This window comes from Pantherophis guttatus, chromosome 2 (genome assembly GCF_059756535.1).
Source record: "Pantherophis guttatus breed Tessera chromosome 2, ASM5975653v1, whole genome shotgun sequence".
Lineage (NCBI taxonomy): Eukaryota > Metazoa > Chordata > Lepidosauria > Squamata > Colubridae > Pantherophis > Pantherophis guttatus.
Genome location: NC_142064.1, coordinates 150,696,329 through 150,710,871, shown reverse-complemented (window position 1 = coordinate 150,710,871; position 14,543 = coordinate 150,696,329). Strand labels below are relative to the sequence as shown.

At 38.7% G+C, this 14,543-nt stretch overlaps 1 long non-coding RNA gene across 1 annotated transcript; it reads right to left on the bottom strand.

The window, feature by feature from the left end:
• Positions 1-1,834: 1,834 nt before the first annotated feature.
• On the bottom strand, positions 1,835-5,586 carry LOC148115378 (uncharacterized). Its single transcript, XR_015731930.1, has 2 exons — positions 5,519-5,586; positions 1,835-4,338 (listed from the first exon to the last, which is right to left on the bottom strand). It is a non-coding gene; the product is annotated as an uncharacterized LOC148115378 (long non-coding RNA).
• Between the last annotated feature and the right edge of the window lie 8,957 nt (positions 5,587-14,543).

The window sequence follows — 14,543 nt, the reverse complement described above, 5'->3', positions numbered from 1 at the left end:
TGGTTCTATTTCCTTAATTATCAACAGTAATATAGTTTCTGGTCTCAATATTATTACTTTCCCCATCATTTCAAATATCATGTCCTCCAATTGTTGCCAAAACTTTTTAACTTTATCACATTTGTACCACATATGTTCATAAGTCCCTAATTCCATATCACATCTCCAACATTGTTTACTAATTTTGTTATCCATCAATGACAATCTTAATGGAGTCAAATACCATTTCCAAACAACCTTATAATTATGCTCTTTAATCCTTACAGATAAAGTCTTCATAATTCTACTCTTCCAATTCACATTCCAATCTAAATCTGATATTTTAATATTAAGTTCTTTTTCCCAATTCATCTTCATCACCCTTTGTGGTTTTCCATCAAAATTTATAATCTTATATATCTTACTAACGAGTCCCTTTAGCCCAATTTCATCTTTCATAATTTGGAATACTAAATGTTCAAATTCAGTTTTACTTCTACTTATCGAACAATTGTCCCTTACCTTCTTAGTCCATTTTTCTATCTGTATTTTTTCAAACCAGCCTAAACCCAATTTTTCAATGATTTCTTTTTTCCTCCTTTCATTTTCTGAAGTTTTTAATCAATCTATTATAGTTTGTATATTTTCATCTTCCATTACCCTATCACGACTTATATTAGTTTTAATCGGCCAATTTTCAATTGTCTTCCCTAAGAAACTTATATCTGGAATTAAAATTTTAACAAATTTATTCCAAATTTTACTCAGTCCCTTTAACCAATAGCTATTAATTACACATTTTGATTTTGCTTTATCTAAAAACCATGTTGAGCCAAATCTCTTGATGTCTTTTAATTCTAAATCTCTCCAATGACTATCTTCACCTATTATTTTTACCACAGTCCGAATAGCATAAGCCCAATAATAATTGAGTAGTTTGGGGATTCCTAATCCACCTTCCTTTTGATTTTGATACCACATTTTCTTCACTAATCTAGGTCTTTTTCCCACCATTGCAAAATTTATCCAATTTCTTCTGATATCCTTCAATATCTTTCTCTGTCAAGTTTAACGGTAACATCTCAAATAAAAAATTAAACTTTGGCAACAACATCATCTTACACATTGCAATTCTACCAAATTCCCAAATTCTAATGTGATTTAGAACCCTTGTTCTAAATCAGGGGTGCCAAACGCCCGCAGGACGGATGCGTCATGTGCAGGCCACACCCACCCCAGCTCCGCGAAGGGAAAAAACGCCACGATACATCACATAAGGGCAATGTGATGCAGCGAGTTTGACACCCATGTTCTAGATTGAACCTGAAAGGCATGAACAGGATCATCGGAAGGCCATCAAAACATAACAGTTTGCACAGCCCATTCTGAAGATATCAACACTTCATTCATATGATAACAGTAACTGTTATCACAGTTGTATCTCAGAATACACTATATATTATAGTCAAGCACAGCTAATTAAACTCCCATGCATTTTACAGTAGGAAGATTATATTTGGAGCAAAATGAAAGGGTGCTTAATCATTCCCAGGAGTACTTTTTCTAATCCAATTTGTCTCGCCAGGTACTGATGGAAAGATTTTGGATATTACACCGTTGTGCATAATATTTGCACGCACAAATCTATAGATATAAATCTGGGCCACTTTATTTGGACCTACTGCATGACATATGATTGAGCATACCAGCAATGATATTGATGTAAATATAAAACCTCTAACAACTTTTATCCAATGTTCAACATAACATTTTCATACATGAGATCACTGATGCACACACATATGAATAAGCACACGTTATTTTCGATATATACAAATAATAGGAGTGTGAGTTAGCATTGATATATTATTTTATTTCATAGAACCCAGAAAATCCACATTTCTAGTTAGGAGCAATTTTTTTAACCATGTATCTTTGGTTTGCAATGTTTTCTACCTTTTCAGATAATGCAAGAACTCGTTTTAGATGCTTTCAAACTGTAACTCTTTCTGATATTAACTCTTTACGACTAATGTCCCAAAATATGTTTTTAATGTATAATTGTCAAATATATGCATTTGGATGAAACAGAACAGTAGTAGATATTTCTAATGCTAGTGCCTTTATTGGACCACCGATTCGTGGCATTTCAGTTCAGAAAGATGTCCCATACGAATCTTTTACATTCCTGTGGTAGTCAATACAATCAAATAATATTGGAACAATTAGTGTTAGATGCAGTTGAGACAACTGATCCATAACTGGAAAGCAGAGCAGACAAATCAGGAAAATCACTTAAGTTATATATGGTTTTCTTTATACTGTAGAAGTAATTAAATCTGCAAAAGACATTCTAGAAAACCTCAGCTGTTGGAACGTGGGTTTTTTTTTTTGTTTTTTTTTTTTTGTTTTGTTTTAAGATACCTGATAAAATCTTTTTAAAAAATTCTCTGGCTATCAACAGCAGGGAAACAACTGGTATCTTTATGTGCCTTTTATAAACTTCCCAGGTACATGCATTTATTCCATTATTTCCTGGACAATCCCTAAGGTGTACAGGGCAATGTCAGTTCTTTTCTTCAGAGACGTTTTTGTTGTTCTTGCAACTTTAGGAATGGAAAAGACAGAAGCTCCATGATCAGCCAGGAATTTGTGGATGAGCAGAGATATACAGCCTATCAATTCTAACACTCTAACACCACATTTGAAGCTCTTTCTTCATGCATCACTTCCCAGTTAGAATTAGCTTTCCCCATTGTGATTTTCTCCATAGAGAAAAATGTGCCAATAATGTGCATGTATCTATATTTTCCCCATGTCATTTCTCAATTGGCCCAGAGAGTTTCCACTGAATGTACACAGAGTATCCCCCAGGGCAGAGACATGATCCAAAAGCAGTTCAGACAAGATGGTTGGGGAGGCTAACAAGTATGTTGGTTCAATTCAGAAGATACAGCACACAAACTCATGTTTCAAATAGCTGCCGGATGATATTTTGCATTTCCTCTCCCCCACCCACCCACCCACCCACCCCCCACCCAAACCACATACTTGATTGGTACCATATATTTATTCGTTAGTCCATCCATCTATCATTGTCTCAAGATCAGCAAACTAGAGTTTGGGCTCTTTTGAAATGCATCCCAGCTGTGCGGTCTTGAAAAGGCCATGCCCTTCCATACAATTCCTATCTACAGTCGAATCTGAACTAACTGGCGCCATCTAGCTCAAAATTCTTTTAAGAACAACACGTACATTTTGCTGCTGGGTCAATCTGTAAAGAATCAAGTTATCCAAGGTCAGCTCCCCCTCAATATTTCCTAGTAAGATTTTCACTTAGCAAATAAGATCAGAATAGTAAAATAGCAGCTTCTGATTTGGGCGGGGGGGGAAACAGGAATAAAAAGCATAGAAGTCAATAACAATCGGCAAATCTGATATACAGGACAAAGTAGTATTTGCAGATTTTTCAGCCCAAGAGCTGCTATTCATGTGATCTGTTTGAATGTATGTATTGTGAGAATAGTATGTCCTGGAGATGTCACAGTAACATGTCTTCATGTTACTAAATATAGGAATCCTTATACACAAGTGTATCAATATGGGAAACTGCTGTGTTTGTGTGGCTGAAAAGCATACACAAACACAGGCAAGCAAACACAGAAATATACACCTGGTTCAGAGGAAACACTCTTATTTATGTCAACAAATTTTTTTTTGTCATGTTGCAGAATAAATTCTTTTTGTGCATCTGAATTTTGTGTAATCATTGTTTGAAAGTTTTCAAAATTACCGTGAGGTATTCTAACTTAATAGTGATGTCAGGTTTAAGGAAATCCATTTGAACAATGCAATTTTTGTCCTCCAAAAAACCTGTAAACATGAGTTTTCTTGCCAAAACATGGGATGTGATTCCCCCCCACACGCACGCACACACACACATACAGACAAGTGAAGCATTCCATGTTTCATCAGTTGTCACAATGCTTTGAAGAAATTCGTCACCTTCATTCTCATAGCATGACAACAATTGCTGACAAATTTCAATTTTTGACACTTTCAATTCTGCTCTAAGCACATGAAGAACCCATTTTGAATAAATGTTCTGATACTGAGCATCGATAATGTTCATTCCTTGAAATGCCAGGCTTGACATGGATTTCCCTTTGAGTTATCTGATCCTCTCTAATGAGTTCAGCAACCTTTCTTATGTGAAACTTGTCAGTTGTTGTCAGAGGTTTTGATCAAATGAATCAACTCTTCTCAGTTTTCCATCTTGACAGTTTTCAGCCCAGCAATGCACAGTTCTCACCTCAGCACAGTGATCATCAGGAGCAACTGGCATTCGGCAGTGAATTGCTGTTGGATGGAAATTTTCAACCACCAATCAAAAAGTCATGGCACATTCTCAATCTGCACTCACAGCGCAGATTTCTATTTCACAAACCATAGCATCACAACCTTTTCTCACCCCAACATCTTGTCAACTGAACTGAAAGAAAAGATGCCATGTGATACATCAGAGCTTCTAGTGCAGGGGTGTCAAACTTGCATTGTCACAACTTGACGTATCATGACTTCTTTCCCCTTCGCTAAACTGGGTGTGGGCGTGGCCAGCGCATGACGCATCCAAGCCGTGGGCTGCAAGTTTGACAGCCCTGTTCTAGTGCATCAGGACTGCCATCTACTTACCAGTTGGCTGCAATCATCAGCTCTGCTTTCACAAAGCCATCTTCAGTTCAGCAATCTTCTATGCTCTTTACGCATTGACCAGTCACATACTGTTTGGCTATCATAACACTTTTTAACAGAAGTTAATGCCAAGAATCATAAACACACTTTCTGTATTTCTATTGCCCTCAGCATGGTGATATTTCTGAGATAATAAGGGAAAAAATCTTGTTCTGTTCCATTTTTATCCCATGTTTACTTTCCAAAACATCACAAGAAGAGCTTAACACTCTGAAACAGCTTTCCCAAGTCTACTGCTCTTCAGATGGGTTTGGGTTGAAACTCACAAATCTCCAGCCGGCAATGATTGACAGTTCTGTATGCTGCTGTCTCAACGCATACAGACAATGCCATATCAAAGCAGCCTCTCTGAGCTATTATTATCTTTCTTCTGTTGCTGGTCTTGCAATACTGTAATGATAATCCTGGCCAAGAATCACTGACTTTATGTTCCTGATGAAGAGGTCTGGATGCTCTAACCTCTTTGTAGGCATGTATTTGCATCCAAAACAATTTACTTCACATTTATTGACCACCAGAGTTTGTAATTCATGTTTAAAACAAAGCAAAGAATCTACTGTATGTGTGATATTTTAGAGCCTCTATCTTTGGGCATACAATTTTTATGACCAATGGTCTCTTTTGAGTCTTCTGCTGCTGCTGTCTCCCTGCTCTACGTACACCCAAACAGATAAATGTCATCATAAAATATGTCATTAAGAGTTAAAAATCGACATGTTGTAATATCAGCATTTCGATCCAAACTCTTTCAAACAAACTGAAAATAGTGACTGACCCTCACACAAACCTCCCTCGTGTCTTCCAATCCTTTTGCTTGCAAATAGTCTGGAATCTGAAAGTCAAGAAATCAGGTACCTGTTTATGTTAAATGTAAATAAAATATTTAGATTAAGAGAATATATTATAACAGTATATATATATGATATACTAGAAATATATGTATAAAAGATATATTAAGATAAGAAAGAGAAAATGTATAAATATGGATTACTGATGCAAAGATGTTGAAAAGAAGAAGATGTAAATACCTGTTTTTGTTTGTTTTTTGTTTTTTTAAAAACTTTAATAAAAAATTTTTTTTAAAAAAAAAAAGAAAGTCAAGAAGGCTTTCTGAGCAACAACTTCCTTACAATCTCAATTTATTTCAGGTGGAAGAGTGAGAAGGTTTCTGCAGCTTTTGTAGGTGTATCCCTGGAAAACTGCCAACCAGAAGAACAGAGAATAGAGAAGCACAGGCTACGTGAGGATGTTCATTTAAGAATATAGTTTCTGCTTCTCAGTTATGTGATGGGAAGTGTTACATATGTAAATAGCAAGTGAAGCCAGGGATGTAGGCTTCACTCAGGTCCAGGTTTAGCTGGACATTTGCATGCCCACCACTGATTGGTGGATTCAAATGGGGCCCGCCACTGATTGGTGGATTCAAATGGAGGGAAATGTAAAGTGTTGTCTGTGGCTGAACCGGTGGGACTGCTCCCTTTAAAAGGGAGTGCTGCCAGCTAAGCCTTTGCAGAAGTCACTTACTTAAATAAAGAGCTGAAGTTGCTGTCTGTCCTCTTGCCTCTTCATTGCCTCCCACGATCTAACAGGAAGGTCCGCAGAGATTTCAGATTTCCTATGAAATCCGAGCATGGGGAATCAGATCTCAGCAGATCCTCAAGTTGTGCTCCATCTTGGTCCCAGTATGTCTTCGCTTTATTACAAGTTCATCAGAGATTGCATTTCCAACGTACCTTTGCAACTCCTTTATGCACTTTTGACCATTTATCAGGGTTTAAATGCTAATGCTACATCATCTTATCAAGTTACAATTCAATGTAAATTTCAGTCCAATATTGTGACATGTACAGCAAAAGGTTGAGACAATAATATATACATATATATGTATGTATGTATATATTTTACTCCCAGGAAAAAAGTCAGAAGACTAATTCTTTCTTTCCATTTGCATTTTTTTTTTAATTTTCTAACATTCATTTTTTTTCCCCCTATATTTTTATCTTGTAATGAAAATAAAATCTATTGTTTTGTTTTTTTTTAAAAAAAAAATTTATGCCGCAGTTCGGCAAGACAATAATGAACTTAAGTATTTGTTGGTTCATTCATTACACCACTTACCAGGATATATCCTTTGTAACGGCCAACGTGATTACATTTCAAAGAAGCTGAATTTATTTCCTCCTTTTGATCATAAACAAGGTGATTAGTCATAAGGAATTTATCTGGGCAAAAGTCTGGAGAAACATGGTCTTCCTTCCTTCTGAGCATCTTGCTGATGTGCTCCAAAATATTTTAGGAAAGCATGTAAGCCCATCACATTAAGTTGAAGGTCAAACTGCCACATTCATAAATCTTTTTTTTTAGGAATCCCATTTAGATAGTTTAGCCCCTGTTGACTGTTATCTTATACAATATGTCTCCGTTTCTGTGACTCAATCCTTTATTGAGGATACACTGGATATCAGCAAATCGAGCAGTCCAGTTAATAGATTACTCATCTTATCTTCAGACACCTAGAATGATGAAGCCAAACAAATTTGCTAATTATAAAGTATCTTGCTGGAAGAGACCAACGGAAGTATGTTGACTCAAGAATTTCAACTCACACTGACCCTATTGCTCCCACGGTTCATATGAGTTTGACACTTAAAGCATCTTAAACCAATTTATTGATCTTCTTCAATTCTTGAATGTGCATGCATTGCAGTTAAGCATTGACTCCTGGTGACTACTTGGACTTGTCCCTACAATCTTCTTTGTGAGATTTTGGAAGTGGTTTGCCACTGTCTCTTTCCTAGGGCTAAGAGAGAGGGACTGGCCCAAGATCCCTCCCCCTGGCTTCATCCCTCAGCCAGAACTAGAACTCACAGTCTTTCAGTTTCTAGCTTTGATGCTTTAGCCACTACACCATAGTGGCTCTCCCATGATGGTGACAAAGTCACATGGGTGATTTTGGGCCAGCCCCTCTCTCTCAGCCCAAACCACCTCACAAGGTTGTTGTTGTGGGGAAAATAAGAGGAGGAGGAAGTGTTAGGTATGTTCACCATCTTGTGTTACTTATAAAAATAATAGAGGCAGGGTATAAATAAAATTAAATAAAAAATGATGCTTCAAAAAAAATAGTCTTAATTTTAAAAAGTGGAAAGGTGGCATTCTTCAAGCAAAAACACAACCTTGTCACATTCAGTTTATTTCCAGGAATGCCTCTGACCACCAGATTGTCTCATAAGTTTTTGTAGAAAAGGATGAATGTTTTGTCAGAAGATCAGGAATAGGAAGGAACACCTGACAGGAAGGATGTGACCAGAGGAACCGTGCTTAGTATTCTGGTAAATCTGCGCTTTGTCATTGGAGTTGTGATGGGAAAGCTATCTCCTAGCATCCATTTTGTGAAGGTGCCCACAGCCCATTTTCAAAAAACTAAATGTTTCCTCCTTGCAATCCCAAAAATTGGATATGCTTCTATTATGCATTTCCTTCTGCTCTTCCTACAAAATTGATCCAACACATGTAGGGACAGAGAAACTGAAGTATGGAACATCATAATATCCAGACCTAAAGAAGTCCCACTGCTTTAGTTACATGGAAAATGACTGAGAAGTTAAGCCTGCCTTCCAAAGCTGAGACTTTCCGGGTGTGCAGAAACTATAGTTCCCAGAATTGCTAGAATTGTGATGGCATTGGCAGAGAAATGTGGGAAAACTTAGTGCCTCTGCTTATCTTTAAGGATTGGAGTACCCAATATAAAAACAAAGCATTGCTTCCAAAGTTGGATGGCATTGCTTTGCAGTTAAAAATAATTATGTAGTTTAGTTTGTATATTATGGTGGCACAGTGGTTAGAATGCAGTATTGCAGGCTAATTCTGCTGACTGCTAGCAGTTCAATTCTCACCAGCTCAAGGTTGACTCAGCCTTCCATCCTTCCGAGGTCGGTAAAATGAGGGCCCAGATTGTTGGGGGGCAATAGGCTGACTCTGTAAATGGCTTAGAGAGGACAGTAGTGGTATATAAGTGCTATTGCTAGTCTTATTTGTATTTTTGACATATTACTTAATACAGTTCAAAGATATAAGCCATCTTAATGGCAATGTAAATACAGGGTAGAATTTTCTTGGTGCAACAATCCCAATAAGAGAGAAGAAGGAAGGAAGGAAGGAAGGAAGGAAGGAAGGAAGGAAGGAAGGAAGGAAGGAAGGAAGGAGAGACAAAGAAAGAAAAAGAGAGAGAGAGAGAGAGAAAGAAAGAGAGAGAGAAAGAAAGAAAGAAAGAAAGAGAAAGAAAGAAAGAAAGAAAGAAAGAAAGAAAGAAAGAAAGAAAGAAAGAAAGAAAGAAAGAAAGAAAGAAAGAAAGAAAGCTGTTCCAGGTTCAGCTGGATTTTTACCAACAGGGGGAAAAATCTGTTTTTTTATTGTTATTGTTATAATATTATTGCTATTGTTATTATTATAGTAAAGTTCCTTCCCTTGAAACCAGTTTTAAAGTTACATGAAACTTCAGTTTGTGGATGATTTGGGAAACAAGGAAAGTTCTGAATTCTCCCAGCCCCCAATTCCATTCCTGTCATCCCTGTCCAATCTTGGATGAATGAACCAGCCTCAAAATCTTCCACAAAGTCTGGTACACTCTCTCGGGGACCACAAAATTATAACCCTAATAAACCAAAGATATTGATTTAATGATCAAGTCTACTTTTGTTCCACATTTCCAATCCCTGTCATCTACATGTACAACCTTCAGATTTTGCTGAAACTACCAATCTAATCATGTGACACAGTCAATTATTTATTTCTAAAAGGATTGTGTCAAGGGTCAAGCATCCCTTCATTACATACTGCACTGAGCTGCGAACAGCAAGGGAAGGAACTTAGCACATAAGCAACATTACTTTTTATTTTTCATTCATAATAAACCACCCTTATTTTTGACCTGGTGAACTTTGGATTCAGCATCAAAGACTTCGTGTTTCCAGCTCTTTAAGGTTGGGTTGTCGTGTTTAGCCTTGTTTCAGCATTGCTGGTTTTTATTCTCTGCTCTCCGTTTTTGGCAGACCGCTCCTAGCCTTTTCTGAAGTTGTTCCCACTTCTGCATTTTATCCCATTGTATTTTTATTATGGAGGTTTTGAACTACAGTAGGCTCACTTTTCAAATTAACTTCTTTATAACATCTCCAGATACCGATCACATTTGTGAATCTACTCCTGCTGGGATTTGCTCATTTTTTAGAAGAAAAAGGTTTGTGTTGACCAGACACCAAAGTGTCAAAAAGTGGCCACCTAGCATTGACCGAGTATGTTATCTTGGCTGTATCCCACATTGTTATTAAAATATGTATCTTCAGCTTCCAAGCAGCACATACTACAATGAGAAAAGGAAAGGTTAAAGGTGCATGGGCATACTTAAATTTGGATGAAGGAGGCAGCTTTTAACCAACCCTTAATCAACTTGTTGTCATAATCTAGAGGGTTAAAGAAGCAGGACAAAGTGCAGTGCCCCTCTTGAGTAAGAATTTCACTTAGCTTTAATGAGGATGAGTAAGGAAGCCAGTGATCATATGATCAGGCTGAATTAACTCCCATGGAGTAGCAAGGTGAAATTCTGTGCATGGCTGGTGCAAGGATTCTGTGAAAATCATCAGTCACTTGAAAGCTCAAAATAATGAAAATGTAAAAATAAATTCACATACCAAAAATGAGTGAAGCTGCGATTTCATCATTTTCCCTTCAGTTGTTGTTTTCTAACTTGTAGGTTAAACAGGAAGTTTTCTGCAGGATGTGCTGGTATCCTCTGTTCGTGTTAATAACTTTAACACTTCGCTTTCCTTTTCTCCCACGATAAACTTAATGTTTCCTCCCAAGAGCTGGGCTTTCATGACAGATTTCCTGCATCAGACACAAGGGTTTATTTCACTTAACCCCTTAAAACATCTATCTACTTCTCAGGATGCTTTACAGAAATTGGTTACATTTATACCTTTTTTTTTTTCCAGACAATTTCTTCTCCAAAGGGGCAGTGACTTCTCCTACTCCACCATGTTCTAAAAGAAGAACGCAGGGGAAAAAATGTCTAAAATTAGTCGGACGGTGGAAGTTCCTAACATTCATTTGGAAAAGGTGCTCAAAACAGACATTTGAATACCACTTAAAACATTAATAGTTAATCCAATACCTGGATGGAAATGTGATGTGAATAATATTGTGCATACTGGTTGAAGATCATTCTATTTCTCTTTTTGTCTTTTATAGATTCAAGAACATAGAAAGAGAGATAAGAGATGGAGGGAGGGAGGGAGGGATGCCCTGTTCCTACTTCCAGCATGGAACTCAAATGAATTTTCAAGAGCCTTCATTATGTTCTGGCCAGGGAGTTTTCTAACGGAGATGACATCTGTGGGAAGCAGCATCTGCTCATTTGTCTGAATATTTGCAGGTGTAAGTGCTCAAAAATGGCTTTGTCCAGAGATTTTCCTGAGCTGAGATATTGGGGCAAGGCTGCCCTAACTGTATATCAAGAGCCTTGGTAGTACAGGGGTTTAAGGCACCCTGTTATTAAGCTGGTTATTAAGACCAGCTGCCTGCAATTACTGCAGGGTTCGAATCTCGCCAAGGCTCAAGGTTGACTCAGCCTTCCATCCTTTCTAAGGTAGGTGAAATGAGGACCCAGTTTGTGGGGGCAATAAGCTGACTTTGTATAAATATACAAAAGGATGAAGGCTATTGCTGAGCACATTGTAAGCCGCCCTGAGTCTTCGGAGAAGGGCGGCATATAAATCAAATTAATATATATATATATATCAGCCTATGTGCTCTAGATAATTTCTCATCTTCATAAGCGCACTATTACGGGTTATGCTGGTATGTAAATAGCTAGCAGAACGTTATCAAATTCATTTATGTATCCCATTCAAATCTCTTCTAACATTCCAAGTAGCTCATAAAGACGATGCTGGTTGGTAGCAGAATAGCAATTAATATTTTTGCTTGTCAACCAGACTTCTCTGAATCACAATACATCTAAGGGAAATCCAAGGCCTGCAGCACAGGTCTAACCGAATCATGCATCGCATGGGTAGCAGAGAGTTTAGTTTAGGAGAAGGACCAACTCTGTGGCCAGTGGTACAGAACTCCAATTGTTGTAGTCTCATCATCCTAGACACATCAAATCTTTTATGTAAGTACTTTATACTGAGGATTATAGTGGTGAGGAGCCAGCAACCAGAATAAGAATTGGAGTGTAAAGTTTTATTGCTCCTTCCCATTTCGAAAAAACCATCACACATGAATTTTTTTTCTTTCTTTCAGATTCTAGAAGTTGAGTCATGGCAACTGAACTTTTTTTTTCTTGTTGGTTTGAAGCATTTTGCTACTTATCCAAGTAGCCTCATCGGTCTGAGCAAGTTGGTTATCTCCTCCAGGGTAATTTTGTTTTTGTTAGGTGAATAGGCAGAGAGCCATTAAGACTTGTTGTTCCTAAATCTTTTCCCCTCAGTGAGTTGCTAAGTGTGGCCTCTCTGGTAAAGTAGTTTTCATCTTCCTGGGGACTAATGCATGAGTGGCATAAAAAAATGGAGGGCAGGTTATGTCTGAGTCCTCCACATCTTAGTGAGGGAAGGACTTGCCACTTGTTTCAAACCAACGAAAAAAGAAGTCCATGACTCAACTTCCAGACAATTCTACCTGGATGACTGACAGTCTTCGACATCTTTTTCAGACTGTTTTGGTTTCTTAACATGGATTTCTATCAGGTGACTAATTCTTGAAATCGGGACTGCCACTTACTACTTAGCCATAGGAAATCAATACATAATAAATAAGGGCAACAATTAAGAATCTTGTAATCTTGGGACAAGAATATCTTCTTGGAGAGCTGACTGGAGTTTTGATTCCAGCTGTTTCCATTACAAGTGACCAAAGCCTCCATAACTCCTCCTGATCGTGAGTCTATCCACATTGCCTCTGCGAGGCCTGAGTCATCGCTTATGGTCTTCTTGATTCAGCCTAGCTATTCACTCCACGGGGATATGGGGAGGGGCCAAGCTTGCAAGAATAGCTCAAAAACAAACTCTGGAAACAGCGACTCATGAACTAGTCCAAGGAGGATGTTGTTTATATGTTAGATCCTGTTTTCTTCCTTGAGCAAACCGCTTCTCCTACCAGGTGCATCTCCCACGGAGGCAAGCCCTCCCTTTGCACGCGGACAGACCCAGGGCAGCTTCCTGCCCCTTGTGTGTGAAAACTCAAATGCCTGGAGGCAAGCGAGGATGCAGGGTCTGGCAAAGGTTAGCTTCCCACCTGGATGGCCCCCTCCCTCACCAAATGTAGCAAAGGGTCACCCTTGTCTGCTGCATGTCGCTTGCATGGTGGGATTCAGGCAGCATCTTTTGCTGTGGGTCCAGTGCTGAGCTTGGAAAGAGGAAGGACAGGGGGCTTCTGTGTCCATCGAATATGGGCAGCAAATGTTTGTGTTTGAGAGCAGCAGTGACAAGGTAGTGCCCAGCCAAGCATAAGGGAAATGTCCTAGTATATAAGTAAGTATCATGGGGAGAAGCAACCAACAGACGGAGGAGGAGTTTGGGGTCAAATGAACATCAATTCTTCCATAAACTGGGCCCTTCATTAAGTTAGATTTGATAAATGTCAGGCAAAGCAAAATTCACTTCAAACATAAATTACCCACGTCAAACTGCCAGTGGGACCAGGTGGGTGGATGAAAGGGTAATAAATGTTTGAGAGTGCAAAATAAAATGTGCTGCTCTTCTCTTTCTTTTTCACCATCAGAAAGAAGTGGATGGTCCATTAAGCTTTCCAGTGGCACAAAATTTCAGCAACATTGAAGAAAAAATATCAGAGTCAGCCTATGGCTAGCAACCTATGAAAGTCGACTGAGGACAGAGTTCTCCTAGTCGCATATAAATAGAGAAAGCTGACATCCTCTTGTTATAGGTTAATGGCATTGAAAGCACAACATACACAATCAGAGGGGTGGGGGTGGGAGGAGAAGGATGACCAACGGAAAAGACATTGTGTCTTTTTTAACATCTCTGATTTCCTTCTCACCCACTGCAAGAATTTCCTCCCAGCCCTTAGCTTCCTTCATATACTTTACAAGCTGATCAGCGATCTGCTTCAATTGTCTTCTGGGGTTGGCCCAAATGTTCAGATTTGTTCAGCTTTGCTGTAGGTTGCTTGGAACCACAGTCCTTGGGTTCCTCCACAGACATTGCATGAACAAGAGTCTGTGGACCATCTTGGGTTTGAATCCTATTTTGTGGCCTTAAGGTGACCTAATGAAGCTATTGCCCTTGGATGGATGTGGAAATGCACTAAGGCAGCACTTATTCTTTTTCCCCCAAAAGTCCTTGATCACATAGAGATATTTAGCAAAAACCCTTAGAATGAATCTCTGTAAGAAGTAGGAAGCCAGGACGGGCTTGCTATATCTGCCTATTTGCAGGCATCTAATAAGGTTGAAATAGGAATGCAGTGGCTCAGTGGCTACGACGCTGAGCTTGTTGATCGAAAGGTCGGCAGTTCAGCTGTTCGAATCTCTAGTGCCATGTAATGGGGTGAGCTCCTGTTACGTGTCTCAGCTTCTACCAACCTAGCAGTTCGAAAGCACATAAAAAATGCAAGTAGAAAAATAGGAACCACCTTTGGTGGGAAGGTAACAGCATTCCATGCGCCTTTGGTGTTTAGTCATGCTGGCCACATGACCACGGAGACGTCTTCAGACAGCACTGGCTCTTCGGCTTTGAAATGGAGATGAGCACCACTCCCCAGAGTCAGGAACAACTAGCACATATATGCAAGGGGAA